Source organism: Pteropus vampyrus, unplaced genomic scaffold (assembly GCF_000151845.1).
Source record: "Pteropus vampyrus isolate Shadow unplaced genomic scaffold, Pvam_2.0 Scaffold37, whole genome shotgun sequence".
In the NCBI taxonomy this organism is placed as follows: domain Eukaryota; kingdom Metazoa; phylum Chordata; class Mammalia; order Chiroptera; family Pteropodidae; genus Pteropus; species Pteropus vampyrus.
The window spans coordinates 2,197,967-2,211,282 of record NW_011888818.1 but is presented as its reverse complement, the minus strand read 5'-3'; the positions used below and the strand labels follow the sequence as shown (position 1 = coordinate 2,211,282).

Here is a 13,316-nt window from a genome sequence, read left to right as displayed (position 1 = left end):
AAGTAACCCGAGCTGCTCCTGAGAGAAGCTACCTCCGATGCCACTGTCCATATGCTCTCTCTAAGGATTTACTTAATCTAGAACATAGCAGATACTCCGGTCTGCCCTGGGTTCACAGGAATGAGTGCACATAAAATAAAAACACAAGATTGGATCTTGCTGCCTTGAGGTGGAAGGTGTTGAGGGTGGGAGCAGCCCTGTGGGTGCTTTCCCTGACTGTCCGCCCCAGGCCCAAGGTGTTATGTGGGGTTTCGTGTCTCACAGAACCCACATCTTTCTCCACTGTAAGTTGTCTTACTTCCGAAACTAAAGACCAGTGTTCCCCAGGAAAATGAAGCCCAGCATTGGCCCCTGCTTCTAGTCAGGGCTTGAGCCTCTCTGTGTCCTCTGTGTCCCCCGACCTTGTCCTCAATGAAAGCAATATGTCATGGAGTAAAGTGCTCTGAAACCTGCAGGGTCCATGCATGAGAGTCATACTTTTTGGTTTCAGTCAAATCCCCATTTGTCTCAAGTTTGCCTGCTGTCTTATTTCCTAGCATCCCACTGAAGCAGCTTGATATGTTCGAAGGACAGTATGAGGGCCTTGATTTCAGACAGAACTGACTTCAAGTACCACCTCTGCTTCTTAACAAACTGCATCAACTTGGGCAAGTTGCTTAGTCTTCTGGAGCCTCAGTTTTCTTCATCTGTAAAAAGGAAGGTAATAATATTTAACTCATAAAATGGCTGTGAGGAAAATAACTTTGCCCAGAGGATGAAAAATAACAGACACATAGTAGGACCTCGATAAATGGAGGCTACAGATTGCATTTATGTAGTCTCACTACTTTGCTTGATTTAAGGCCATTAATAATACAAATAAATAAGAAAACCTTTTTATGTCCTTCTCCCTGCCTCCCTGCCTGTGATAGTAGGGATGTTTAAGGTACTTGTTTCAATAGTCATTCCTTTAAAAATGTTTGAAAATAGTACTTCTACCACAACCATGTCAAAAGGTAGAAAGCAAAGGGTAACCTCTTGAAAGCACTTTGAGATTAATGGTGGTAACTAGAAAATGCAGAGCGTACAGCGATGCCAGTCATTCCTGAGTTGTGTTTAAAGTGGGTTCGGATTCAAATTCAACTTCCTAAAGCACATCATGTTCTGTTACATGGAGCACATAGTTAACCTTGTCATTTCTCAAAACAACCCTGTCAGACTTATGGAGTGGAACTCGTCACTGCATCAGTCCTGGGAGTTGACAAAGGGCAGACTTTCTTACTTTTCATTTCAGTCAACTTGTGCCTGTATCGCTCAGTCTCAGAGAACTAGACTATGGGCAGGTGGGAAGGAACATGGTTTTGTGAAAGTTAAGAGCATGAACTGTGGAATCTGATTCCCCTGATTCCAATCCCGGCTTCCATAACCATCTGTATGGCTATGGCAAGCCCTTTGAACATTTATGTCTCTGTTTCCTCATTTGTAAAATAGGGTAAATTTCAGTACTTCCATCGTAGGGTACAGATAATAGCTTAGAATAGTGCTAGCATCATCACCATCATATCACGAGAGCCCAGAAGCCTCCGTGGTGTGTCTATTTGAGTGTATAGCAGTTGTCTTTTAAGCTTGACATACCTGCTTACAGGCAGATTCTTAAGTGTCCACATAGGAGAAAAACTAGTAGATTTAGTTTTCTTTGTTATTATTTTATATGAATTATATACACGTGTGTGTATTAGCTCTCCATTTGGAGAGCCATAATATGTGCTAGACACTGTGCTAAAAACTCTGTATATTTTATTTAACTCGAAGTAATTCTATGAGAATTTTGAGTACTTTTAATTAATAGCTCATTTTACAAACGAGGACACTAAAGCTTATTGAGGAAAGTAGCTTTCCCACTGTTGCCAGAGTTAGGATTCTAAGGTTCAGGTATTTAGTGATTTTTAAAAATGATATAAGTAATTGGTCTGCTTATCTCTATGACCCTAAGGGATGAAAAATCAGTTAATTAGCCTAGACCTAGGATAAAGTGATATGTTCAAGAAGGTTTCTTTGTATAAAATGTTGCATATTTGAGGCTCGTGACTCAGGATGAGATAATAAAACCCTAGAAAAATGAGTTGTATGGTATGTTAAAGTTCCTTTAATTGTATAACTTTTGCTAAGGATTTAGTTACAGGAATACTTTTTCCTGTAACTGTAGGTCAGTGTTGGGCTAATGTCTAATGGATTGACATTTTCCCGCCACATGCTGGATAAAGGTAATACTTCAAGAATAGCATTGTTATTTTGAGCCAGAGAAGACAGAATGCTAGGAGTGATTGTGATTCCTATAAATCAAAGTATGTACCGATGGTGAAATATCCCTCAAAGAAACCCTTGAAAAGTAAGAATTTTGTAGTTCAAATACATTTTTAAAATATGTCTCAAAGGAAACAATAATGTTGGGTCTATTTCTGATACGTATTTCTAGTCTATTAGTCAACTGTTGGCTTTGAGGTGGAAGTGTGGTCTCTCTTCCATGGAAAACACTTCAGAATTAGAGTGCTAAGGACTGAGATGTGCCTGCATATGAGAGTCTTCAAGTGATTAACCCCTCCGGGCCTGGTTTCCTCCTTATCTATTTCTTTGTTCCTCTCAGTTTTCTGTGGAAGTTGGAGTCAATTCAGAGTTCTGTGTTGGACTCCAAGGATGTCCAGGAGATATGTCAGTGACAGCACAGCATCATCTCAGATCCCTTGGTAATTCCAAAGCTAAATAAATTAGATGGCTGCAGAGACCTATTGGCCTTTGACGAAATGTTAATAAGGGTAAGGGAAATTTCAAGTTTTGTCGTCCGATTCTACCCCCATCATCTGACACAGATTTGAACTTGAGTAGTAAATTCAGCATACCCCAGGGAACAGTGACTTTGGAGCATTTCCTCAAGGCGGGCCTGAGGCAGCCTCCCAGAATGTCTTGTGTTTATAAAGTTCGGGAGAGAGAATATGATGATTTCTGTTTGCGAGTAGTCGGAAAGTGATGAAATGTCCTGGAGAGCCTCCCCAGGTACCCTGCAGCTCCGCCAAGACAAGGAAAAATACAGTAAACACAGATGTTAGAGAAGTTGTACTGATACATACATGGTGACTAAGAAAACAGATTTTGAAGCTAGATTATTCGCACTCAAAATCCCTACTCTTCCACTTAATAGCCACGTGACTCTGGGCAAATTAATCTCTCTGTGCCTCAGTTTCCTCCCTTATAAAATGTAGATAATAATAATAAAGTGTTAAGAATGCAACCTGGCACAGAATAAGAGTTTTACAAGTATTTGCTATTGTTGTTACTACTGAATTTTATAAAAGGTAAGAAAAGTACATTTTTCATGCATCTGAACTTGGGGACAGGAGACTAGTACCCTGCAAACTTGAAAGAAATAACTTGTAGTAAATGGAATTTCAGTATTCTGCTGAATTCCAGTAGATACCTTTCCTCTTTTCTCATGAGCCTTTCTTCATTTATTGATTCAAGTACTTCTGACACAAAGACAATTCTCATGACCATGGCGAGTGGCTCAATTTTTCTAGGTCTCAGTTTCTTCTTCTGTGAAATGAACAAAATAGCAAACCCAGAGGATCGTTGTGAGTTCTAAACAAATGAATCCATGAAAGATATATGTGGCAGTAAACATTGTGCTTAGCCTGGAATCAACATTTTATAAACCATACATGTGTTTCCATTATAACTGCATATGATCATCTTAATTCCTATTCTACCATTAAAAGGCAACAATAATAGGAAGACTAAATCTAGAATAGAGAGAGATGCTTTAAACATCCATGGATCAGGGAAATGGCTCCGACAGCCGCCATACTTATTCATTAGCTCTGGATCCAACATGGCTCCAGCCTCCATTGAGTTTGAAAGTCGACTGCCTGTGACAATGTCAGTGTTGAGATGATTTGAGGAGTACTGCTCTTGTTGATCAGGACTGTAGATTTGTTGGCAAATTAAATCCAGCCAAAGCCCCAGGTATGTTCTTAGCCAGATCTGATTTATTTAGACATTTTGCTTTAAAACGAATGCCAGGGTAAATTTTGTTTTGTTTCTTTTGCTCCATAAATTCCTTAAAAATCCAATCTCTATGTCAGTGACAAGTATTGATATACTTTGTCATACAAGAAATATCTTCATCTTCTAGAACTAAAATTTAAGTGATTTTCAGCAGACTTTCCTAAGATAATAATGTAATTTATCTTTCAGAGAATATTAAAGGCAAATCTTGAATATGAGGGCAAAAGCTCATTTATGCCTCAAAATAGAGGAAGGATAATTTAGAAAGAAGGGCATTTATATTCATTCGAATTTAACAACCTGGAATGACAAAGTTCATATTAGTGATTATTTCTACCCAAGATTTCCATTGACAATAAGAATAATTATATTTTCTGCTTTGACATACTTAATGTTGCATATGGTGAAATGGAGGCAGTAAAACTTCATGACAACAAAATGTGTGAGGAAAAAGGTACTGTGATTAATTCAGTTTTCTGGTTGTTGTATTTAAGTAAATGCTGCTTTTACAATTGTAGGGACAAAAATCTCTCTAAAATGCCTGACTAACTTTCTGTCTTAGTCTGATAAGGTCTGCCAGGATCATCATTTGAGTATAAAACAGAGGTCAAAACTAGGCTAATGGAAATTCCCAGCTGGTTTGAATTCTTAAAAAAAAGCCCTTTGGATTTGGATCTGTTCAACAGGGAAAGTGGGGCCAGAACCAAACACTATCTCTTGGCCCTTCCCTTCCTGATGGTGGAGCATCAGAGTGTCCTGGCCAAATTGAGAAATTGCCAGATTTCATATTCATTACTTCTCCTCTTCGGTCCCTCTTTCTGGGTTCTTTGCTTCTCCCCTCTTCTCTTGAACAGATATCCAAGCCTTTCTAGCAGTTTATTTGAGGATAAGAGAAGGAAAATGTATGAAACTCATGTATAATATAGTAGAGTGGTTACTCACCTTCTAGCTTCTACTCGTCCAACCTTAGACCCACAGAAGTTTGTTCATTTCATCTAAGATACATGGTCTTGAATTAATCCTCTGTCCACAAGAAGCATCCCTTAGCATCATGGTGAAATTGTCCTGGATCCTGCCCTGGAACTCCAGCGATTTTCCAAAGATTGGAGCTGGCACTGAAATCACGTTGCTGCCAGTCGGCCTGCTTTCTCTCCTCTAATCCTTCACTGTTCCTTGTGATCCCACATGGGCTGCAAGGTGAGCCTCGGCTCCTGGCACATCTTTGGTCTTTGCTTAGTCCGTTACCAAGAACTGAAACCTGCCCTGGAGTTTTCAATTTGCTGCCCTCAGGCATCTGCAGATCTCATCAAAGATGAAGTATACAGTTGCATGAAGACGTGGAATAGTAACAAAGGTAGTGAATGATTAAGTGACAAAATGACAAATGCATCAGCAAATCGGAGTGGGAAGGTGGTACCATTGGCTGGGGTGAAGGGCTTAAGCAGGAGTCCACAATTGGGAAGAGTGTGTAAAGAGGGGAGAGAGAGGAGAAGAGCATTTGAGTTTTTGGGGACAGACTGAGCAGAGAAAGTCTGAGAACGGAAATGCTCAGGAGTTTGGGAAACTGAGGGGCATGTTTAGAGTAAAAAGACGAACTTTGGTATGATGTCTCTGCCACTCACCAAGCTCCTACAGGATGAAGGACTAAATAAGCCAGAGGAGAGAGTTTATCATGGTTTAGAAAAATCTAGTGTCCTCCTTGAGGTCAGAAATCTATCCTGGGAACATTCAGAAAGTGGCCTTGGTACTGAACATGGTAAAATAGAGTGTGACTATATTCCACTATAACTTTCTGGGTTTACTAGCTGGACTTTGTCATTCCTTTCCTCTTGTTACCCCAGCTCATAGATAGTTGTGCACACACTGTCACCTTCAGAGAATGACTTTCTGAGAATGACTTTGAGGTGACCACACACTGCCTTAGACATGTGGATTTCTCACATGGACAGTCACTGGATGCCCAACATGGTGGTGAGTTTGTTGAAGGCAGGCTCTGTTATGCTTCTTTCGTCCATAGAAAGAGATTTGCTACGGCCATGTCACCCTGAACAAGCCCGATCCTGTCTGATCTTGGAAGCTAAGCAGGGTCGGGCCTGGTTAGTACTTGGATGGGAGACCACCTAGGAAGACCAGGTGCTGTAGGCATAAAAAATAAAAAATAAGGGATTGTAAGCTGACAAGGTCCTTGCAATCTGTGAGGTCAACCAAGGGTTGCCTTGCCTAAAAAAAAAGAAAAGAAAAGAAAGAGATTTGAAAGCTTAGGGGAGATGGGAAATAGAGTGTAATGAGAAGATAGCTAAATTCTGAAAATTAATGAATTATTTTCAAAAATGAAAATAGCTCTGAAGAAAAATGCAAAAGAAGTATTTTGGTATATTTTCTAAGCATGTCTTCACTTGTGTTTGGCAGTCTGCGCTTGTTGCCCTTGTGCTTAAAATCTTTTCTCAAATAATTTCACGTTCCAGCTCTCAACTCAGGAGAGACTGGGTCCTGGTCTTCACTATGTGGTTCCTCACCCTCCAGCCGCCCCGAAGACCAGAGCCGTACCAGGGAGTGCCCAGCAAATGCAGGCTCTTGACAGGAGTCTGGGCTTCCTCATTGATTCTGGTATTAAGCCTCAGAAAATATAATTGGATCAGAGGAGATGCAATCAGTGGCATCCACTGGGCACCACAGCAAGGGGGAGGCTGATTCTGAATATACCATTAGGCCATTATTATACCAGATAATGCAGTTTTAGAAGACAAAACCCAGAGCTTTGAATGGCATCTGAAAGCTGAGTCAGTTTGCCTTGTTGATACAATTATCTCAGCTTGTTTCAGTCTGCTGAGAGGTAGAAATGATATTTCATCCAGCATTCCATCGCATTGTAATGTTTTCATACCTGTTCGAATAGCATTGCTTTAATGTTGTTAAATCCATAATGGTCACACAGGCAGGAATGGTATATGAATCACTCAGGAAGGAATGCCCATTAATCAGCTCCTTGGGGCTTCTTTCTTTATTCATTACCTCTGAGAATTTGACAACTATGAGGAAAGAGATTGGCCCCTTTGCAGTCTTCTAGCATCCATATTCTAGCATAATTTCCCCCTATGATGGTTGGATCAAGACTGTGCACAGATGAATGCAATCTAAACCATGGGTAATCCAACATCATTCATAATTTTTTAAAAGTTTATTTTGCTCAGAAATGTGTCACGGATATAACCACTATTTGATTAGATAGATATACTTTACATAGAGTATATAGTGAGGACTTGATTTGTCCAAGAAGCTGGTGATTTTCACTATTTATTTTCCATGATCATTTCCTTTGGGACCAGTTCATGATTTCCCTTTTTCAGGCTTATTCTGGAACGGACATGAACAGTGTTTTTGGAAGTCTAAAGGTCTCTTGGTTTCTAAGATATATAGAGAGTGTTGATATCAGCCGAACACCTAAGATGCTTGTGCTGCAGTTGTGAAGTTACCGTTGTCCCTTAATAAGCTTTAAAATATTATTTATCTATGTCAGAAGAATTTACTTTATACTGAGCTTCCACAAGCTTATTAATATGTGAGTACCGCATAAAATTATTCTGTAAATGAGACAGATTATGTTATTGGGCACATACAAAAACAGAATCTTAGTGAGTTTTTTCCTTTATGCAAATTGATGGTTGATATTTGGCTTGATCCCTACGAGGAATTACCTTCATTAGTGACTAAATGAGAAAACTCAACCTAGTGCATATTTGAGATTTGTGAGGAGTCTTGTTACACCTGCCTGGTGGTCTGATGATGAAGCTGCACAAGGAAGATAGAGGTTATCATCTACTAAGATTCTCGGCTCTTTTTTGAAATGTCAAATCAAATGGAGATTTTTATTTTGTTTGTTTAAGCTTGTTTGACCTTTATCAGAAAGCAACTCTGGGCAGCAGATGATCATTTTGAGTCACTATGAGCACTTATGTAAAGGAGAGATTTTATTCACTTAGCCAGGACCTTAGCCCCTATTGAAATACTCGAGGACCACTGTGCTGTTCCCACTTTCACTATTCTTTCTATAAATGCTTACCTGGCACTGACAGTGCAGTGTGTGCCAGGTACTGGGCCGTGATGATTACAGACGTGCTGTGGAGAACTTGCTGCCCTGAGGAGCTTAGAGCAATATGAAACCTACTCAAAAGCCATTCAAGACAGGGCAGGATGGCTGCCATATGGCTCTGCCTGGCCATATGTGCTGCATGGGCTCGGTGTAGGGAGAGTTATATGCTGTGCAGAGTTATAGACTGTGCAGGAAAGGGGGTATGGACCTGTGCCCTGGCAGATGGGAAGAAAGGACAGACATGGTGGGAGTCAGAGTAAGAATCAGTTCAGAATGCATCCAGCAGCTTTTACCCATCTCTTTTCTTTACCTCTCTGTAATGGCTGTCCAATTCATCACCAATTAATTCTTTCTTCACATACACTCTTGAAAAGGCCCCGTTTTGGTACCTCACTGCCATCATATTGATCCAAGGTCTTATTGACTCCTCACTGGACAACTGTAGAATTGTCACTGTTTTCCAAACTGCACTATTTAGTATCAAATCGTGTTTCTCATAACAGCTTTTCCGCTCTGTACATGTCTGTTAAGAAAGCAAAACCATAATAAAAACCAAACAAATCCTGAGGGCCTTCCCTGCTTCCCTGAGGTTTGGTACCAGCCCTTGATCCTGACACGCCCTCCAGGCAGGTGCACCAGCTGTGACTTGCTCCTCTGGAATTCACTGGTGCTTTCTTGCCACAGATTACTTATTCCCCACCTTTTTGTAATCTCAGCTTCTCTCTCTGGAAATAGAATTCTCTTATCCTCACCAAAATGCAGTGACTATTTTTGGAAAAATCTATTTAGAAGCCACTGCTTCTCAAGTCTCTCCAGCTTTCCTGGACTCTCTCTTCTGCTCTGGTTATAAACCAGGCACCATTGCTCTGTCCTGGACGCCACTTCTGAAATTCATGGCCATGGAGTATCAAGGGCCAACTTAATGCAGTAACTAATCCTAGTTAGGCACCCACCTGCCTGGTAGAGCATTGGACCCAACATAGAGTACTGAGCCTAAGAGGTTGCATTGTTCTCCCACTTCAGTGAGAGGAAGGAACAATGCCTGGAATAAACACCACTGTGTGATGAATAGTTAACTGAGACTTTGGGTGAACACTAAAATCCTAATTAAATATGATTTAATTCTGCTTATAGTGGCAGAAAAGCGTTCTTACAGTTCTTTTGTCTGATTACATCACTTGCTACATTAAGTTCATTAGGAATATTAGGCAATGAATAAAGGCCAAAGGAAATGAACCATTTTTAATGAATGAAGAATGGTATGGAGGCCATTTACTAGCCAAGATGAATAGTAGTAATAAAATGTGGATTCATTTCTTTGATATTCTATTTAAATGCATGCCTGTTGCCTCTTCTTTTCAGAAGTATGGCTAGAGTAGGGAATGAGATTTACAATGTTATTTGGAACTACTATTTTTCTGAAATGCTGTAGTTGATAATCTCAAAATTCTTAAATTATTGACTATGAATAACATTTTGAGAGCTCAGCCTTCTTATCTAGTTGGGGTGAGGAGAATATTTTATGCATCTTTCTGTTTCATTTAGATAACTAGGTGGCTTTACTCATAAATGGAAGGGTGCTCATTCCAAGCAGCTACCTTTCAGAAAAGTGCGCAAAGCCTTCACCATACCACTGACTCAGAGCCTGGGCTTCCTGGAGCCGAAGGCTTTTGCATAGATTTGTGACCGTGAAAGATAAGTCTTTCCAAAGTTTAAAATTCTGCAATGTTTTCAAAGAGGTAGCCACTCCACTTTTAAAGTAATTTTAATTTAACAGAGAAACGAAAGGGAAGCAGTCATATCTTTCCATCATTGCCTAACCCTTTTAAAAGTATATATTAAAATTCATATCATTTGGCTATTCATGCCTATGGCCTTCGCACTTTTTCTTTAATCCACTCCCTTCCCCAACCCCCAGGAGAAACCACGGTGCAGATAGCAATTAAAAGACAGCTGGTTTCTTCCACAAACTGTGCTTTTTCAAAAAGTGCCTTACAGAATGCTCTCCTTGTTGGGAGTTCTGCTTTTTGGCACTTCTGCCTCTTCCGTAGGGAATACACCCACTGTGACATTAGTGATTAAAGGCAGTAGAAACTCGCTATACCAGGGCTTGCTGTTGTTAGTGTTCAGCTATCAAAAGTCAAATGATTTCTACCTTCAATATTAAAAAAAAAAAAAAAAAAGACAAAAGGCATAAGGGACATCTGAACTTTGGGCAAAGTTTGAGAGGCTGAGGCCAAGTGGTAGAGGCTGTCTCTATCTCATTGTCCAGTAAGGCTACCAATCCTGCCTGAGACTTCTCTTGCAAACTTGTCCCTTCTTTTCCGCATCATGTAGTGCTGGCCCCAGACAGTTTTAACACTGTTCTGTTGTAAGCCCCAGAGCTACCCATCTAACATCTTGTTCCATCTTGTGTTCCATCTTGTCATCATAGCTGATTCCTGGCAAATTGGCCAGGGGCATCTCTCCTAAATGGAAGACCTAAAGTTGAGTATTTCCCCCTTGCCTACAGTATTGGGTACAAATTCAACAGTGTCGAAAACATGATCCTTCCGGGGTTTGGTCTTGACCTTTCATGGTTGGGAGATGGGGATGGAACGGTACTAGGAGAGAAATAGAGAAAATAGGGAAGGAGCCCAACATTTAACAAAACTTTATTCTGTGCTTGACACTTATATATATATTATTCTATTTAATCCTGTAAATAAACAATTTAAAGAGACATTATTTATCCACCCAATTGTCTTCCATCCATCCATCCATCCAACTATTCATCCATTTTTCATTTACTTATTCATTTAACAAATACTTATTGTGCCTTCTATGTACCCAGCACAGTTCAGAATCAAAGCTACCACTCTCATTTTGCTTGCACGGCATTGTTAGAGATGGCATTGAGCAAATGGCGTTGTCTGTAGTTTATCATTTAAGTCTTCTGTAAGCAGAGGAAAACCACAGACATTTTAATCATGTGCCGACATGCTCACAGTTGTACTTAGGAAATTTTAACTGAGCAAAGTGTATAGAATTGACTGAGATGAGAAGAGTTAAGGCAGGGGCACCCATTGGGAGGATGTTGCAGTAATTCAGGCAAGACAGAATGTGGGCATGGAGAAGACTATAACAGTCAGAATTATGAGGAAGGATGGATATTAGAATATTTATGGGCGAAAAGTCTTTTGTTCTTGGCTCCAGAAGGGATGTGGAGATCAAAGTTGGAGAAGACTCAAAATGACTCTGCATTTTTAAGTTTAGAGAATTGGGTGTCTAGAGTTCCCTTTCAGAACATATTTTGGAGAATTGTGGGACATGGAAAAGGATTTCTGTGCTGTCATATTTTGCTGACTAAAACGTCACGTAATTAGACACAGCTATATCATTGCACACTGGGGTGTAGCATTGTTTGAAGGCATTAAATGAGTATTTGCAGTTTCTGACAATGCAAAGAGAGCCTTTGATGCAAAGGTGAATTGATTTCTGCTGGGTTGTGGTGGGAGAGGATGAAAAACAAATAAGCAGACAAAATAGAAATCACTGCAGAATACTAGAATCAACAGAGCTCACCCTTTTTATATTTAGGGACAGCATTTTTAAGAACTATTTCTGTTTGCAATTTCTGATAGTTTTTGCCTCATTTTCATATTTGGCCTCCATTGCCAGCCATTTCATCCCAGTTAACATTCCCTCCAAATTGATAATTGATATTGTATTTTCTGCAGGGAGTAGAGTAAAGAAATAGACTTTCAATTTTCCCAGAGTCTCAAGGTCACAGTGCATGGGAGAGGAGGCCAGAATGGTGACCCTGAATTCTCCAAGGAATGGAGAAGTGCTCATTCTCAGTGCCTTGCTGGGCTGTAATTTCTTTCCTGCTGGGGCATTTGTGGCAAATTTTTGAAAGAGAGTCTGAGCAGAGGTTGAAAGGAAAAGGTAGGTGGAAAAGGCAAGCAGGGGAGAATTGGTGAGTCAGAAACTGACTTAGGTATCTGCCAACTGGAAACTTCAAACACTTATAAGAACTGCTCCCCTCCAGGTGTGAACAGGCTGCCATCCTGGGCTCATTGGAAGATGCTTCTACCAGTGTGGGTTACAGCATTTCTGGAAGAGACCTGAAAACGGGTATTCCCCTTTGGCCTGTAGCCAAACCATTACACCCAGCATGAGTTCCTTATTTTGGTTTTAATGTTTTTCCTCATTTGACGTGGCGTCTCTTGGTGTATATGTTTATGTGTGTAAAAATTTTAGATGCTCAATAATTGATGGTACTTTCTGCCCAGAATCTATATTATACAGTAGAACCCTGCATTCATCATTATCGCCCCAATAGTCAGTCAAATATTCAGTGAAGATTTCCTAAGTGAAATATCCCTCTAAGGCTATAGCCAAACTCGGAATTGCTTTTTTTAACTCTGTCTTCCCTTACATCATAATACTCAGATGTATCATTCTATTATTTTCTTTTTAAGGTTGCTATAAATTTACTGTATGCAAAACAATATTGTATATCTATCAAAATGTTAGAATTTTAAAAATGCCATTTTTAAATCTAGTTTGATCTTGAAACAAATCTTTGAAGTGAAAATGTATGTGCATGTGTGTGTGTGTATTTTTTCTCTTCACATTTTATAATAGAAGAAATGGAGGATATTTAAGAGATCTTTCCTCTGGGGATCAGGCTAGTGGTTAGCAGTGACAGGAGTGAAGGCCAGGGCTGTGCGTGCCTAACCCAGAGTACTTTCTAGTCTATTATAAAGGGAGAGAGGTGAACTAGCTCAGCAGATTACAGACTGGGTTCTGTGGGCACTGATGTTAAGGGACAATGTGTTGAGGATGAAGGATGAGGAAGAGGCCTAGTGGGCACAGCCTCAGATTCCTCTCTTCCCCCAAACCCCATGAAACCCGGACAGCTCTCTGGTCATCCGTCTTATATATTGTGATTTCACGTTCAATTTCAATTGGAAAAACTAAAATGTACTATAACAGCTTTCAAACAGTTTAAAACCCACTACAATAAGTTTTAGGATAGTGTATATTTTTTACCTTCTGTAGCTCTGAGCATAAAATTCTCCTTCATTAAATAACTCAGAATTTACTCATTTGTGCACATCTATCTTATTGATTAGCTATTGGCCCCACACAGAACTATTAAGGCTTTAAACAACGTTGTTTTTAAACATGCTTAGTGGCCGCT

The 13,316-nt window shown here is 40.0% G+C and overlaps 1 protein-coding gene and 1 pseudogene across 6 annotated transcripts in view; both read left to right on the top strand.

Moving 5' to 3' along the window:
- The window catches only part of CTNNA2 (catenin alpha 2), a 1,043,800-nt gene that overhangs the window by 425,362 nt on the left and 605,122 nt on the right, over window positions 1–13,316 (top strand). The gene's annotated exons all lie outside the window — the stretch shown is intronic.
- Window positions 6,065–6,183, top strand: LOC111738376 (annotated as a pseudogene).